General features: G+C 63.4%; 1 protein-coding gene across 1 annotated transcript in view; it reads left to right on the plus strand.

Annotated features, from left to right (window-relative positions):
• Window positions 1–17138, plus strand: part of LOC142004557 (T cell receptor alpha chain MC.7.G5-like) — a 369008-nt gene that overhangs the window by 36156 nt on the left and 315714 nt on the right. The window lies entirely within an intron of this gene.

The raw sequence follows: 17138 nt of genomic DNA on the forward strand, positions 1-17138 counted from the left end.
GGAGCCAATCCCATTCTGCCTGAGCGATCCCCCAGGGGTTAGCCGGAATTTATGGTGAATGACTAAACGGCGGCGCTCCCACCGTGTCTGCCCCAGAGACCCGCTCCTGGGGACTGTCCCGCGGGAGGCGGCGGGTGAAGCACTTCCGCAGTGTGCCGGAGGGGAGCGCGGAGGGGCAAGAGGCGCTCTGGGTTCCTGCAGCCGCCGGCCGACTCCCCGCCCCGAACCCCGGGCGGAGCCGGAGCCGGAGGCGCGGCGCAGCTCCGCTGTGGGGCGGTTGCCATGGAGACGCAGAGAGAGGGAGGGCTATATCACTGGCCCCAGCAGGGACCCGGGCCCAGGTCCTGCGGCAGGAGTTGCGCGCGCCTCCTCCCCGGGGTTTCCAGCTGCACTAAGGACCGAGCCCCTGTGTCCGGCCGGTCTTTGGGGCTGGGGAGAGACACGGGCGGGTCCCGGCGGAGAGCAGAGACACCCCGACTTCTCCTGGGATGGGAACAGCCCGGGGCTCGGCGCTGGTGCTGCTTCTGGCCTTGTGTAAGAATCCGTGTTTGCAGCATCACTTTCCCCGAGACAGCCCCGTCCCCAGTCCCCGGACACTGCCCCGTCCGCCCGCCCTGCTGCGTCCCCCTGCCCGGGGTTCGAGAGCCGGGACGGGCCCGGGGGCGAGGGGGAATGGGGTCGTGAGAGGGGCATTTGCCCTAAGGTTCCTTAGAAGTGTAATACCCTCGAGCTTGACCCGCTGTCCGGGTTTCTCTCCCAGGCGCCCCGGGCAGAGCTCAGATCCAGCAGCCGGGCTCGGCGGAGGTTGTGGAGGGCGCCGAGCTGACCCTCACCTGCTCCCACCCCGCAGCGAATCCGAGTGACTACATCCACTGGTACCGGCAGCTCCCGGGCCGCGGGCCCCAGTACATCGCTCATGGATTCAAGGGAACCGCTGAGAGCTCCCAGCCGGAGGGCGCCCTGCGCATCTCTGAGGACAAGAAGACCAGCGCGCTGGCTCTGCGCAGGGCGAGGCTGGCGGACGCGGCGGTGTATTACTGCGCTGTGGGTGACACAGTGGGACAGCGCGGGGCCGCCCCCGTGCAAGAAGTGTCTGACTCGGGCCGGTGTGCGCGCGGGGGGAGGGGTGAATGTAGGCGGGGTGTCCGTGGGGGGAGGAGAGAAGCGGGAGGGGACGGTGGCGAGCGGGGAGAGAACAGAGAGAAATTAAAAGTCGTGAGACAAATTTCCCCAGGTGTTTGTGCGTCCAACTCTTCACCGATACGGACAAACACGGCGTGTAGGGATGGATCGACAGATAGGGTGAATGGGGATAGATAGACAGGTGGGTTGTGTGGGGATAGATCGATGCACAGACGGATTCCCTTTGGCGGGAGCCCCGTTGGAGGTGGGATATTAGACAAGGCGGGAAAGAGAGAATTTTTATTGGACCAGTTGCTGTTGGTGACCCAGACAGCTGCAGAATCAGTCCCGATAAAACACATCAGCAGAGCCGCCCTGTCTGGGAAAGTGAGAGGAGGAGGGAAGGAGCCGGACAGATGACAGACAGACATACGGACAGGGGACAGACCGACAGAAACGGTGCCCGGGGAGCTGACACATAACACCTCCCAGACTTGCCTTTGTGAAACGCTCCCACCTTCCTAGATCAATCACCGGCAAATTCTGTTCTGCAAACGCGTCTCCCGAGCGCCGGAGGGAATCGCAGACTGAATCCGAATTAACAACGTGGCACCAAAGAGCCCGGCCGCTCCCGCCTTTCCCAGCAGCTCAGGGGCTCTCGGGCAGGAACTCACCTGGGAAATTCTCAGTCCAGAAGGTTTGTGGGCGGGGTCTGCCGGCAGTTGACGGACGGTCCCGCCAGGGGGCGCTGCAGCACAACAGGCCTCGCTCCGTGTAAACCCGCCGCAAAGGCTTTCCACTCACTCCGCTTCCCCTGTCACCCCCGCCCCGCCCCGCCCCGCCCCGCACGGCACAGCCAGCCGCCCCGCAGCCTCCCAGCACGGGCAGGGGAGAGACACCCGGCGGTTCACGCCCTTCGTCCGGGGGCCGCTCCCGACTCCCGCAGCAGCAGCCTCGCAGCCGGGTGGTCAGGGATCCCGGTGCCGCCCCATCCGTCTCTGCCCGGCCTGGATCCGCGGGCGCGGCGCGGAGCCTCCCTCGGGCTGATTCCCACTGGGTTCAGGAGGAGAGAGCCGGGCCGGGCCGCCGCTGTCCCGCCGGGAGGATGGGGCCGATCCCGAACGCGGGGATCGCGCTGCTGTTTGTCTGGCGTGAGTGAGGGTCCGACGTCCCCGCGTCTCCCCTTCTCGGTCAGGCTCCAGCGCCCCCTCCCCATCGCACCCCGACTTTCTCTGTCCGCCTCATCCCTGCGGCCCGCCTGCGCCCGCCCTGCGTCTGTTCCCCTTTGTCCCGAGCTCCCGTCTCCGCCCCCCGGCACCACAGGGACAGGCTGGGCGCTGGGAGCGCGGGGTTGAACCCACCGCCTCCCCCCGGGGCTTCACGGCTGGATCCTTCATTCCGTTCCCGGTTTTCTCCCGCAGTGGCCGCGGTCAGCGCCGACATCCAGCAGCCGGGCTCGGCGGAGGCTGTGGAGGGAGCCGAGCTGAACCTCACCTGCTCCCACCCCAACATCACAACCGAAAATGTGTATTGGTACCGGCAGTTCCCGGGCCGCGGGCCCCGATACATCACTCAAGGCTACCGGGAACCTGTTCAATTCACCGACCCGGAGGGAACCCTGTACTTCTCCGGAGACCGAAAGTCCAGCACACTGGCCCTGCGCAGGGTGAAGCTGGCGGACGCGGCGGTGTATTACTGCGCTCTGGGTGACACGGTGTGAAGGTCCGGGGCCGCCCCGTACAAGAACTCTCGCCCTTCCCCGGGCTGCGTGTAGGCAGAGCGGGGGCGGTGGGGGAGGGGTGAATTGAGCTTCCCTGTAGGGGAGGGGAGCGGGGCTCTCAGGGCAGATGGACGATCTCCAGGATATCTGGGACTCAGTTTCCCACGTTCTCCGCCCGCCTGAGTCCCTGGACGGGGACCCGCTGAGATTTGAAGCTTTGGCAAAAGTGTCAGAAAAATCGTCTCGGGAGAAGAACGCGCAGCTCAGTGAGAGGTAAAACTCTGCACGGCCGCACCCCAAAGCCCGTCTGGAACCAGCGGGGAGAACACGGTGTCTGGAGCCCCATAGCTGGACACCGCCTGCCCGTCCTTTCGGGCGCGCGGCCACACGGGGTACGGGCCATAAGACAATGTGTGGTCTGAGGACTTGGGCAGCCGCGCTCCGCCCGACGAAACCCCCCAAGAAGCCGAAATACTCCTTAAATTGCTAAATGCCCTGTGCTGTCCGCGAACCCGCCTCCCCAGTGTCCGCGCCACAGACCAACTCCTGCGGCACAGCCCTGCGGCAGCGGGGCGCAGCACCGCCGCAGTGTCCCGGCAGGGGGCGCTGCAGGGCGAGCGGCGCGCCGCGCTCTGGGTCTCTGCCAGCCCCCGGAGGTCTCCCGCCCTTCGGCTGTTCGCGCCCCGCCCCGAGCCCCGGCCGGACCCACAGCGGCTCCCGCAGCTCGGCAGAACTCCAGCGATTTGTGTCACTGGCCCCAGCAGCGACCCAGCCCCAGACCCAGCAGCAGCAGCAGCAGGGGCAGCGCGTGTCTGTGCTCGGGGTGCTCAGCGGCAGGGGAAGGCGGGAACTCCTGTGTCCGGGCCGGTGTGTGGGGCTGGGGCGAGACAAGGGGGATCCCCGCGGGAGAGCAGAGACCCCGCGACTCTCAGCGGCCGGGAGCAATGCGGGGCTCGGCGCTGGTGCTGCTGCTCGTTGTTTGTAAGAGTTCGTGTTGAAATATCCCCCGCGCACCGAACCCAGCGCCCGGCGCCCTGCCGGGATCTGCGCCGGACCCAGAGGCGAGGCCGGCCGGGGGGATGCGGGGCGGGGCGGGGCGGGTCATTGACCGCTCAGGTTCCCGAGAAATGGAATTCTCTGTCCGGGTTTCTCTCGCAGGCGCCCCGGGCAGAGCTCAGATCCAGCAGCCGGGCTCGGCGGGGGCTCTGGAGGGCGCCGAGCTGAACCTCACCTGCTCCCACCCCAAAATGACGGGAGCTGACAACATCCACTGGTACCGGCAGCTCCCGGGCCGCGGGCCCCAGTACATCGCTCATGGATACAAGGGAACCACTGAGAGCTCCCAGCCGGAGGGCGCCCTGCGCATCTCTGAGGACAAGGAGTCCAGCGCGCTGGCCCTGCGCAGGGCGAGGCTGGCGGACGCGGCGGTGTATTACTGCGCTCTGGGTGACACAGTGGGACAGCGCGGGGCCGCCCCCGCGCAAGAAGTGTCTGACTCGGGCCGGTGTGCGCGGGGGGGGAGGGGTGTGAGTCAGGCGGGGGGGTGAGAGCGGCGAGCGGGCAGAGAGCAGAGACCAATGAAACGGCGTGAGGCAAATTTCCCAGGTGGTTGCTCGGCCAAATCTTTACCGAAGGGTCTGGTGAGAGGGGAGCGAGTGGGACAGGGCGGAAAACAGGCGCCTCCCGGACCGCTGAGGAGCACCGAAAATGGATAGAAATTAACCTCCCCGGTACATCCGCAAGGGGCTGCTGGGGTAGAGAGAGAGAGTCACAGGTAGATGCGGGGGATGGAGACGGACGGATGGGTGGGTTGCGTGGGGATAGATGGAGGCACAGATGGATTCCGTTTGGCGGGAGCCCCGTTGGAGGTGGGATATTAGACAAGGCGGGAGAGAGACAATTTTTTATTGGACTAGTTGCTGTTGGTGACTGTGATGGAGCTCTGGGGTCCCCCAAGCTCTGCACCCTGTCCGCAGGCAGGAGAGTCTCTCACTTACCAGGAGAACAGCGGGTTTATTAGCCAACAGGACACAGCGTCGTACAGAGGAGTCAGTGCAGCCGGCAGAGACAGCCAGTCCCATCCATGTTGGGGAGAGGAGGCCCCGAGGGGCCCCCAGAGCCGGGGCCTGGCCCCCTCCTTTGTCTCTCTCTCCCTCAGCCCAGACTAACTGCTTCCAACCCCCAGTTCCAATTCAAACCCCTCAGGCTCCACCTCCTCCTTTGTCTGCAGTACAAAGGTGTTACCTGGTCGTCAGGGTTACCCTCAGCAGGAGCCCCCCACCCTCTGTGAGCCCCCCACACACACAGGTATCCCCCACTCCATCACAGTGACCCAGACAGCTGCACAATCGGTCCCGATAAAAGACAAGACCTGAGCCGGCTTGTCTGGGAAAGTTCGAAGAAGCGACGGGGGACGCACAGGTGACAGACAGACAGACGGAGGGGGACAGACAGACAGAAACGGTGCCCGGGGAGCTGACACATAACACCTCCCAGACTTGCCTTTGTGAAACGCTCCCACCTTCCTAGATCAACCACCGGCAAATTCTGTTCTGCAAACGCGTCTCCCGAGCGCCGGAGGGAAGCGCAGACTGAATCCGAATTAACAACGTGGCACCAAAGAGCCCGGCCGCTCCCGCCTTTCTCAGCAGCTCAGGGGCTCTCGGGCAGGAACTCACCTGGGAAATTCTCAGTCCAGAAGGTTTGTGGGCGGGGTCTGCCGGCAGTTGGCGGACGGTCCCGCCAGGGGGCGCTGCAGCACAACAGGCCTCGCCCCGTGTAAACCCGCCGCAAAGGCTTTCCACTCACTCCGCTTCCCCTGTCACCCCCGCCCCGCCCCGCCCCGCACGGCACAGCCAGCCGCCCCGCAGCCTCCCAGCACGGGCAGGGGACAGACACTCGGAGGTTCACGCCCTTCGTCCGGGGGCCGCTCCCGACTCCCGCAGCAGCAGCCTCGCAGCCGGGTGGTCAGGGATCCCGGCGCCGCCCCATCCGTCTCTGCCCGGCCTGGATCCGCGGGCGCAGGGCGGAGCCTCCCTCGGGCTGATTCCCACTGGGTTCAGGAGGAGAGAGCCGGGCCGGGCCGCCGCTGTCCCGCCGGGAGGATGGGGCCGATCCCGAACGCGGGGATCGCGCTGCTGTTTGTCTGGCGTGAGTGAGGGTCCGACGTCCCCGCGTCTCCCCTTCTCGGTCCGGCTCCAGCGCCCCCTCCCCATCGCACCCCGACTTTCTCTGTCCGCCTCATCCCTGCGCCCGCCTGCGCCCGCCCTGCGTCTGTTCCCCTTTGTCCCGAGCTCCCGTCTCCGCCCCCCGGCACCACAGGGACAGGCTGGGCGCTGGGAGCGCGGGGTTGAACCCACCGCCTCCCCCCGGGGCTTCACGGCTGGACCCTTCATTCCGTTCCCGGTTTTCTCCCGCAGTGGCCGCGGTCAGCGCCGACATCCAGCAGCCGGGCTCGGCAGAGGCTGTGGAGGGAGCCGAGCTGAACCTCACCTGCTCCCACCCCAACATCACAACCGAAAATGTGTATTGGTACCGGCAGTTCCCGGGCCGCGGGCCCCAGTACATAATTAATGGATACAAGGGCACTGTTCCCATCTCCGACCCGGACGGCGCCCTGCACATCTCCGGAGACCGAAAGTCCAGCGCGCTGGCCCTGCGCAGGGCGAAGCTGGCGGACGCGGCGGTGTATTACTGCGCTGTGGGTGACACGGTGTGAAGGTCCGGGGCCGCCCCGTACAAGAACTGTCGCCCTTCCCCGGGCTGCGTGTAGGCGGAGCGGGGACGGTGGGGTAGGGGCGAATTGTGTTTCCTTGGGGGGGAGGGGAGCGGGGCGCTCAGGGCAGGCAGACGGTCTCTAGAACATATGGGGCCCCGTTTCCCACGGGCTCCGCCCGCCCGTGTCCCTGGGCGGGGACCCGCTGAGATGTGAAGCTTTGGCAAAAGAGTCAGAAAAATCCTCTGGGGAGAAGAACGCGGAGCTCAGTGAAGGGTGAAACTCTGCACGGCCGTACCCCAAAGCCCGTCTGGAACCAGCGGGGAGAACACGGTGTCTGGAGCCCCATAGCCGGACACCGCCTCCCCGTCCTTTCGGGCGCGCGGCTACACGGGGTACGGGCTGTGATGGGGTTCTGGGGTCCCCCAAGCTCTGCACCCCGGCCGTAGGCAGGAGAGTCTCTCACTTAGCAGGAGAACAGCGGGTTTATTAGCCGACAGGACACAGCATCGTACAGAGGAGTTAGTGCAGCAGGCAGAGACAGCCAGTCCAATCCATGTTGGGGAGAGGAGGCCCCGAGGGGCCCCCAGAGCTGGGGCCTGGCCCCCTCCTTTGTCTTTCTCTCCCTCAGCCCAGACTAACTGCTTCCAACTCCCAGTTCCAATTCAAACCCCTCAGGCTCCACCTCCTCCTTTGTCTGCAGTACAAAGGTGTTACCTGGTCGTCAAGGTTACCCTCAGCAGGAGCCCCACACCCTCTGTGAGCCACTCACACACACACACAGGTATCCCCCACTTCATCACACGGGCCATAAGACAACGTGGGGTCTGAGGAATTGCCCAGTCCCGCTTCGACTGATGAATCCCCCCGACACAGCCGGAATTCTCCATAAATTACAAAATCCCCTGGGCAGTCCGTGAACCCCCGTCCCCAGCGTCCGCCCGCAGGCAGGAGTGACTCTCACCCAGCAGGTAAAACAGGAGGTTTATGAGGCGCCAGAGCCCAGCTCAGCACAGAGGGGTCAGTGCAGCCGGCAGAGACAGTCATTCCAACCCGTCCTGGGGAGAGGAGCCCGAGGGGGGCCCCTCTGGGGTGCAGCTTCCTCCCTCGCCAGGCTGGCTCCTTCCAGCTCCCTCTCCCCTCCAGCTTCTCACTGCCGCCTCCGATTCCAGCCCAGCTCGGCTCCTCCCTGCTCTGTGCTCAGGGCAGAGGTGTTACCTGCCAGCCTGGGGTACAGCCCAGGGGTCATCCTTAGCCCTGGGAGCTGCTCTGCCCGTCTCACACATCCAGCCTGAGTCTCACACCCCCCCCCACCTACCCCGCCAACACCGCGCCACAGACCAGCACCTGCGGCACAGCCCTGCGGGAGCGGGACGCTGCACCGCCGCAGTGTCCCGGCAGGGGGCGCTGCAGGGCGAGCGGCGCGCCGCGCTCTGGGTCTCTGCCAGCCCTCGGAGGTCTCCCTCCCTCCGGCTGTTCGCGCCCCGCCCCAAGCCCCGGCCGGACCCACAGCGCCTCCCGCAGCTCGGCAGAGCCCCAGCGAGAGACGCCGGTTTGTGTCACTGGCCCCAGCAGCGACCCAGCCCCGGACCCAGCAGCAGCAGCAGCAGCAGCAGCAGCGGCGGCGCTGCGTGTCTGTGCCCGGGGTGCGCAGCTGCAGGGGAAGGCGGGAACCCCTGTGTCCGGGCCGGTGTGTGGGGCTGGGGCTAGACAAGGGGGATCCCCGCGGGAGAGCGGAGACCCCCCGACTCTCAGCGGCCGGGAGCAATGCGGGGCTCGGCGCTGGTGCTGCTGCTCGTTGTGTGTAAGAGTTCGTGTTGAAATATCCCCCGCGCACCCAACCCAGCGCCCGGCGCCCTGCCGGGATCTGCGCCGGGCCCAGAGGCGATGCCGGCGGGGGGGATGCGGGGGGGATGCGGGGGGGGCGGAATTTACCCCTGAAGTTCCTTGGAAATGTACTTCTCACACACCTACTTCTCTGTCCGTTTTACCCCCGCAGGCGCCCCGGGCAGAGCTCAGATCCAGCAGCCGGACTCGGCAGAAGCTGTGGAGGGAGCGGAGCTGAATCTCACCTGCTCTCTACCCTCAGCTACAAGCAACAACATACTTTGGTACCAGCAGTTCCCGGGCCGGGGACCCCAGTACATAGTTCATGGATACAAGGACACTGTTCCCATCTCCGACCCGGAGGGCGTCCTGCACATCTCCGGAGACCGAAAGTCCAGCGCGCTGACCCTGCGCAGGGCGAGGCTGGCGGACGCGGCGGTGTATTACTGCGCTATGAGAGACACTGTGTGACAGCCCAGGGCGTCCCCCGTACAAGAACTCTCGCCCTTCCCCGGGCTGCGTGTGGGCGGTGTGGGGACGGAGTGTGTTTCGGGAGGGGTGAATTGTGCTTCCCTGTAGGGGAGGGGAGCGGGGCTCTCAGGGCAGACAGACGATCTCCAGGACATCTGGGACCCAGTTTCCCACGTTCTCCACCCGCCTGAGTCCCTGGGCGGGGACCCGCTGAGATTTGAAGCTTTGGCAAAAGTGTCAGAAAAATCCTCTGGGGAGAAGAACGCGCAGCTCAGTGAGAGGTAAAACTCTGCACGGCCGCACCCGAAAGCCCGTCTCGGGCCAGCGGCCAGGACAAGGTGCCTGGAGCCCCATAGCTGGACACCGCCTCCCCGTCCTTTCGGGCGCGCGGCCACACGAGGTACGGGCCATAAGACAATATGCGGTCTGAGGACTTGGCCAGCCGCGCTCCGCCCGACAAAACCCCCCCAAGGAGCCGGAATTCTCCATAAATTGCTAAATGCCCTGTGCTGTCCTCGAACCGCTTCCTCAGCCTCCCCAGTGTCCGCGCCACAGACCAACTCCTGCGGCACAGCCCTGCGGCAGCGGGGCGCTGCACCGCCGCAGTGTGCCGGCAGGGGGCGCTGCAGGGCGAGCGGCGCGCCGCGCTTTGGGTCTCTGCCAGCCCCCGGAGGTCACCCGCCCGTCGGCTGTTCGCGCCCCGCCCCGAGCCCCGGCCGGACCCACAGCGGCTCCCGCAGCTCGGCAGAGCCCCAGCGAGAGACGCCGGTTTGTGTCACTGGCCCCAGCAGCGACCCAGCCCCGGACCCAGCAGCAGCAGCAGCAGCAGAGGCGGCGGCGCGTGTCTGTGCCCGGGGTGCTCAGCGAGGGGAAGGAGGGAACCCCTGTGTCCAGGCCGGTGTGTGGGGCGGGGGCGAGACAAGGGGGATCCCCGCGGGAGAGCAGAGACCCCCCCAACTCTCAGCGGCCGGGAGCAATGCGGGGCTCGGCGCTGGTGCTGCTGCTCGTTGTGTGTAAGAGTTCGTGTTGAAATATCCCCCGCGCACCGAACCCAGCGCCCGGCGCCCTGCCGGGATCTGCGCCGGGCCGGGCCGGGCCCAGAGGCGAGGCCGGCCGGGGGGATGCGGGGCGGGGCGGGGCGGGGCATTGACCGCTCAGGTTCCCGAGAAATGGAATTCTCTGTCCGGGTTTCTCTCGCAGGCGCCCCGGGCAGAGCTCAGATCCAGCAGCCGGGCTCGGCGGAGGCTGTGGAGGGCGCCGAGCTGAACCTCACCTGCTCCCACCCCAAAATCGCGGGTAACGACAACATCCACTGGTACCGGCAGCTCCCGGGCCGCGGGCCCCGATACATCATTCAAGGATACCGGGAACCTGTTCAAGTCACCGACCCGGAGGGCGCCTTACACATCTCCGGAGACCGAAAGTCCAGCGCGCTGGCCCTGCGCAGGGCGAGGCTGGCGGACGCGGCGGTGTATTACTGCGCTCTGGGTGACACGGTGCGACAGCGCGGGGCCGCCCCCGTACAATAATCCTCGCGCTTCCCCGGCTCTGTGTGTGTGTGTGTGTGTGTGTGTAAAATGGTTCCACGTCGGAGAGCGGCGAGGGGCGGTCAGGACGAGCCATCGCTAAATCCTTGGGACCAGGTTTCCCACGGTCCCTGCCCGTCTGGTTCCCTGGGCCGCGCGCTGGGAAGGGATCCGTAGGAAAAGGCCCCACAAAACCTTTTGTGGGGGGACACAGAGCGGAGCCAAAGGTAAAACGAGGGAACACAGCGCCCGACGTCCGTCTCCCTTCTGCTGCCGGAGCCTTGTTTGGGAAGGGGGAGGGCCGGGCCCCGTCACACCGCCCCACCGACTGCCCGGGGGGAACACACAGGCCATCTCCCCGTCACTGAGTGAATCCGGGTCCGGGTACATAATCCCCGCGATTCTTCAGGAATGGAGCCGCGGGGATCGCTCCGACGGCGTGACGAGCCCCGCCTCCTGCAAACCCGCGGGGCGCGGGCCACGCGGGGAATCGGTGTCAGGTGGAACATTTCTACAGCGGTCCGCCAGGGGGCGCTGCAGCACAGCCGGGAGCGCTCCCTGCTGCAGTGGCCCCCCACGGGTCTGGCTCACCCCCGGGCCGTCTCCCGCACTCCGGCGGTTCGCGCCCCGCCCCGGGCGGAGCCGGAGGCGCGGCGCAGCTCCGCTGTGGGGTAGTTGCCATGGAGATGCAGAGAGAGGGAGGGCTATATCATTGGCCCCAGCAGGGATCCCAGCTCAGGTCCTGCGGCCGGAGCTGCGCGCGCCTCCTCCCCGGGGTTTCCAGCTGCACTAAGGACCGAGCCCCTGTGTCCGGCCGGTCTTTGGGGCTGGGGAAAGACACGGGCGGGTCCCGGCGGAGAGCAGAGACACCCCGACTTCTCCTGGGATGGGAACAGCCCGGGGCTCGGCGCTGGTGCTGCTTCTGGCCTTGTGTAAGAATCCGCGTTTGCAGCATCACTTTCCCCGACACAGCCCCGTCCCCCGTTACAGCCCAGTCCCCCGACACTGCCCCCTCCCCGCCCTCCTGCTTCTCCCCTGCCCGGGGTTCAAGCTCTCGGAGAGTCACGGGAGGGAGGGGGAATGAAGTCTGGGGAGGGACCTTTACGCGTAAAGTTCCTTAGAACTGTAATACCCTCGAGCTTAATTCTCTGTTCGGGTTTCTCTCCCAGGCGCCCCGGCCAGGGCTCAGATCCAGCAGCCGGGCTTGGCGGAGGCTGTGGAGGGCGCTGAGCTGAACCTCACCTGCTCCCACTCCAAAATCACGGCAAATGACAACATTTACTGGTACCGGCAGCTCCCCACCGGGGCACTACAGTACATAGTTTCTGGGTACCAGGGAACCGCTGAGAGCTCCCAGCCGGAGGGCGCCCTGCGCGTCTCCGCAGACAGAAAGTCCAGCGCGCTGGCCCTGCTCAGGGCGAGGCTGGCGGACGCGGCGGTGTATTACTGCGCTCTGGGTGACACGCTGTGACAGCCCGGGGCCGCCCCCGCGCAAGAAGTGTCTGACTCCGGCCTTTGTGCGCGGGCGGAGGGGTGAATGTAGTGGGGGTGTCCGTGGGGAGAGGGGAGGGGAGTGGATGACAGCGGCGAGCGGGGAGAGAGCAGAGACCAATGAAACGTTGTGAGACAAATTGCCCAGGTGTTTGCTCGGCCAAATCTTTACCGAAGGGTCTGGTGAGAGGGGATCGAGTGGGAGAGGGCGAAGAACAGGCGCCTCCCGGACCGCTGAGGAGCACCGAAAATGGGAAAGAATTAACCTCCCCGGTACATCCGCAAGGGGCTGCTCGGATAGACAGAGAGATTCGTAGACAGAGAGATAGATGCGGTTTATGGGAATGGACAGATAGATAGAGGGGGGTGGGAAGGGGATAGATGGATGGATGGATGGGTTGTGCGCAGCTAGATGGATACATAGATATATTCAGCTTTGCTGGGCCACGTTGGAGGTGGGATATTAGACAAGGCAGGAGAGAGACAATTTTTTATTGGACTAGTTGCTGTTGGTGACCCAGACAGCTCCAGAATCTGTCCCAATAAAAGACATTACCTGAGCCGGCTTGTCTGGGAAAGTGAGAGGAGGAGGGAAGGAGCCGGACAGATGACAGACGGACGGACAGGGGACAGACAGACAGAAACGGTGCCCGGGGAGCTGACACATAACACCTCCCAGACTTGCCTTTGTGAAACGCTCCCACCTTCCTAGATCAATCACCGGCAAATTCTGTTCTGCAAACGCGTCTCCCGAGCGCCGGAGGGAAGCGCAGACTGAATCCGAATTAACAACGTGGCACCAAAGAGCCCGGCCGCTCCCGCCTTTCTCAGCAGCTCAGGGGCTCGCGCGCAGGAACGCACCTGGGAAATTCTCAGTCCAGAAGGTTTGTGGGCGGGGTCTGCCAGCAGTTGGCTGACGGTCCCGCCAGGGGGCGCTGCAGCACAACAGGCCTCGCCCCGTGTAAACCCGCCGCAAAGGCTTTCCACTCACTCCGCTTCCCCTGTCACCCCCGCCCCGCCCCGCACGGCACAGCCAGCCGCCCCGCAGCCTCCCAGCACGGGCAGGCACAGGGGACAGACTGTGATGGAGTCGGGGGGGGTGCATGTGTGAGTCAGGCTGGATGTGAGAACACAAGCAGCAGCTCCCAGTGGCTAAGGATGACCCTGGGGCTACAACTGGCAGGTAACACCTCTGCCCTGAACAAAGAGGAGGGAGGAGCCGAGCTGGGTTTTTGAATCGGGGGCGGCAGTTAGAGGCTAGGGGGAGAGAGAGCTGGAAGGCAGCCAGCCTGAGGAGGGGGAAAGCTACACCCCAGAGGGGCACCCCTCGGGGTCTTCCCCCCAGGACGGGTTGGAAGGACTGTCTCTGGCTGCTGTGCTGTCGCTTCTGTGAGAAACTGGACATCTGTTGCCTAATAAACCTGCTGTTGTACCTGCTGAGTGAGAGTCTCTCCTGCCAGCGGACGGGGTGCAGTACAGGGGGACCCCTGAACCCCATCACACAGTGTGAGAACAGAGAACCATGTTGTGATGGGGTTCAGGGGTCCCCCTGCACTGCACCCCGTCCGCTGGCAGGAGAGACTCTCACTCAGCAGGTACAACAGCAGGTTTATTAGGCAACAGATGTCCAGTTTCTCACAGAAGCGACAGCACAGCAGCCAGAGACAGTCCTTCCAACCTGTCCTGGGGAGAAGACCCCGAGGGGTGCCCCTCTGGGGTGTAGCTTTCCCCCTCCTCAGGCTGGCTGCCTTCCAGCTCTCTCTCCCCCTAGCCTCTAACTGCCGCCCCCGATTCAAAAACCCAGCTCGGCTCCTCCCTCCTCTTTGTTCAGGGCAGAGGTGTTACCTGCCAGTTGTAGCCCCAGGGTCATCCTTAGCCACTGGGAACTGCTCTGCTTGCCTCAGACATCCAGCCTGACTCACACATGCACTCCCCCTACTCCATTACATCTCTCATGCACTCCCCCCACTCCATCACACCTGGTCTCAAGCTGCGGAGGCCTGGGTCGGATGTCAGGAGAAACAATTTCCCCAGGAGGCGGTGAAGCCCTGGAATGGCCTTATCGGGAGAGGGGGCGGCATGTCCATCCCAAGAGGGTTTTTAAGCCCGGCTTGATAACGCCCTGGCGGGTCCGATGCATTTGGGGGTTGGCCCTGCTTTGGGGCGGGGGCTGTGTGATGAAGTGGGGGATACCTGTGTGTGTGTGTGAGTGGCTCACAGAGGGTGTGGGGCTCCTGCTGAGGGTAACCCTGACGACCAGGTAACACCTTTGTACTGCAGACAAAGGAGGAGGTGGAGCCTGAGGGGTTTGAATTGGAACTGGGAGTTGGAAGCAGTTAGTCTGGGCTGAGGGAGAGAGAGACCAAGGAGGGGGCCAGGCCCCGGCTCTGGGGGCCCCTCGGGGCCTCCTCTCCCCAACATGGATTGGACTGGCTGTCTCTGCCTGCTATACTGACTCCTCTGTACGATGCTGTGTCCTGTCGGCTAATAAACCTGCTGTTTTCCTGCTGAGTGAGAGACTCTCCTGCCTGCGGACAGGGTGCAGAGCTTGGGGGACCCCAGAACCCCATCACACTGGTGTCAGAAGTGGGATGTTCTGCACCCCGAGGATGGAGCATCCAGCAGTAAGTGACCGGGGCCCCGGAAAAAGTGGGGCCTGCGAGACCCAGGTGTGCTGAAGGGCAGTGAGGTGCAGCTCCCCAAGGCGGAGGGGCCTGCGGCCGAACCCAAGCAACTGCGGTCGTGGTTCTCGAGAGGGGGTGCCACACCTGAGCAGGGGTTACTCCTGGGAATCTGTTGAAGTCGGTCCCAGAAGGTGGAGGGGCTGAGGGCCCAACCCCCAGAAAACAAGTGACCCACAAGGAGGCTGACGCTGAATGAGTTCTTCCCAAGACAGGGTGCTCATGGTCCTTGATAGCGGGTGTCACACTGAAGAAGGGGTTCCTCTGAGAGTCTGTTGGAGTCGGTCCCAGAGGGCGGAGGAGCTTAAGGCCTAACCCTGGGCAGCTTGTGACCCGCAAGGAGCCTGGCACACTGAAGGGATTTTTCCAGGAATCGTGGGGTGCAGAGGGCATCAGCCTGAGAGCCTGCAACCACGCTGAGCAACTCCACTGTGAAGTGGCAGCACCTGGAAACCGAATCGAGATTAAAGAAGCTGGACAAGGCAGCGTGGATGTGCAGTGGCGGAGCTGAAGGCTGGGGAGAATCCTGCAGAGGTGAGCCCGGATCGGGGCAGGGAACCCTGGACTGCATGGAGCTCTGAACCGAGGGGCCTGCCACAGCTCAAGGAGGGAAGGAGCGATTCCAACCCATCATCTACTAGTGGCCAAGACAGACCTGCGAAGAGTTTTCCAGGCCTGGGCCGAAGAAGGTGCCTGTGTGTCTGTGCAGGAAAGCAGCTGATCCACTGGGAATGGCAAGTTGTCTGTGAGAGAAGCTGCTCCACCTTCTGTGTGTGTGTGTGGAGACCAGCCGGGGGGCTGGGACAAAGGAGAGAGTGTCTCCCATTGTCTGTCTGTGTTGAACAGCAGCAGCAGCCTGGGGAGAGAGCAAAGCCTGCGTTTGGAAAAGGTGCCAATGAGGAAACTAGCCCATTGTCTGAGGAGGATTCCCCAGCCTTGGGTGGCTGGAGAAGGATCCACCAGAAAAGAGCATTCCAGGTGTGTCTCTGAATCCAGCCATGGGGGCTGGAGCAGAGGGAATGGCTCTGGGATGGGCAGTGGTATCCCTGCTAAGGACACTGGTCCTTGGTGCAAGAAAAGTGCTTCTGCTTCTGGGGAAGTGAATCCTTTGCCTGAGCCTGTGGGGGCTCAAGATGGAGCCAAGATCCCAGAGCTGGATCTGAGGGCAGCTGAAGCCCAGATGGGAAGTGGGCCTGCCTCTGTGTCTCTCAGGGGGGATGATGCTTTAACTTGGTCTAATCCAGTTAGGATCATCAGGGAATCCCAGGGACCAGACGATTCTGGTACCTGTTCTTTGCCTGATGCTGAGGTGCTACTGGGAGGGGGTGAGAGGACTCTGTCCTACCAGAGTCATCCTCTCGCCAGGACACAAGAACAGATGGGCAATGAAGTTACGCTGAGTGATGAAGATAAAGGAGCTGGTAGCAGAAGGGAGGAAAGGGATCCTAACCTTCTGTCCGGTGGTACTGGCTGTCTGCCTGGAGGGGGATTACGTGGGAATCTGCCTAATTGGCCAGAAGTGATCCTGGGCGTAGGTGAAACCCAGGAGCTGGTTGTGGCTCAAGGGAGCAGTGCCCCTGTGCAGGCAGACGGGGGTGAGTTGTTGTTTTGGGGAAGCTCTTAAGGAAGAGAATTTCCCTGAAACTTTTCCTGACCCGTCTGTGGGGACTGCAGAAAATGGGAGTGAGGTGAAGGAGAATGAACAGGAAAGGTGCTTGTCTGTAAGAGCCAGAGCAGCCCTTTGCCTGGGGAGAAGTTTGTTTCAGCTCCTGATGGCCAGGACCTGCCTGAGTATGAAACCACTGGCTGTGCTCTGGAAGGGTCCAAAGCAGGCAGAGTAAAAGTTTCTCAGGAATTGGAAGTTGGTGCAAGTAAAGTGAAAACTATCAGGGAATGTGAGCAGCCCTGTGAGAACCAAATAAAACAGCTGCACAGTCAGCCTCTGTAGGATGCAGGAGAGCGCCAGCAATTCCCCATCTCCAGATGGTGGAAACACTTATATTCTCACACTGGACTCCAATTCTGATTCCATGGGGAGGCAGTAGTTGGAGGTGGAAGGACAAAGGAGCTTTGGGCCTGGTGGGCCAGTAAGGGATAAACAGGGATTCCTTCATGTGGATTCTGCGTCTGGGACTCACAAAACAACTCTCAGAAAGCAGTTTGGTTTGCAAATTTCCAGACTGGCTGGAAGGGGGCCGTCTCCCTGAGATCATCAATGGCCCAGCTCTTGTTAGAAGGGAGGGCACAGCCAGAGAGATCAGATTTCCACCCCGGGGTCAAGAGAGACGATTAGAACTTGATGGTGCTAAGAAAGGCCTCAGCCACTTAGCCCCAAAATACCAGATTCTCAAGGATGTTGCACAAAGGTTGTGGTCTACCAAAGAGCAACGTAAATGTACAGTTGCAATGGGTTTGTTCTGTTACTCACGCTGACTGCTGTAACCAAGGGGTGCTGCTACCAAAAGCTGTAGAATTGTACCATGCACTGAATGTTTAAAAAGAGCCATGTGACATGATGACATTGATGTAGAAGCATAAATTGTATGCTAAAGGAGTCTGTAACTCTGAAATGTCACCATTGTTCC

Source organism: Carettochelys insculpta, chromosome 32, assembly GCF_033958435.1.
Source record: "Carettochelys insculpta isolate YL-2023 chromosome 32, ASM3395843v1, whole genome shotgun sequence".
Classification (NCBI taxonomy): domain Eukaryota; kingdom Metazoa; phylum Chordata; order Testudines; family Carettochelyidae; genus Carettochelys; species Carettochelys insculpta.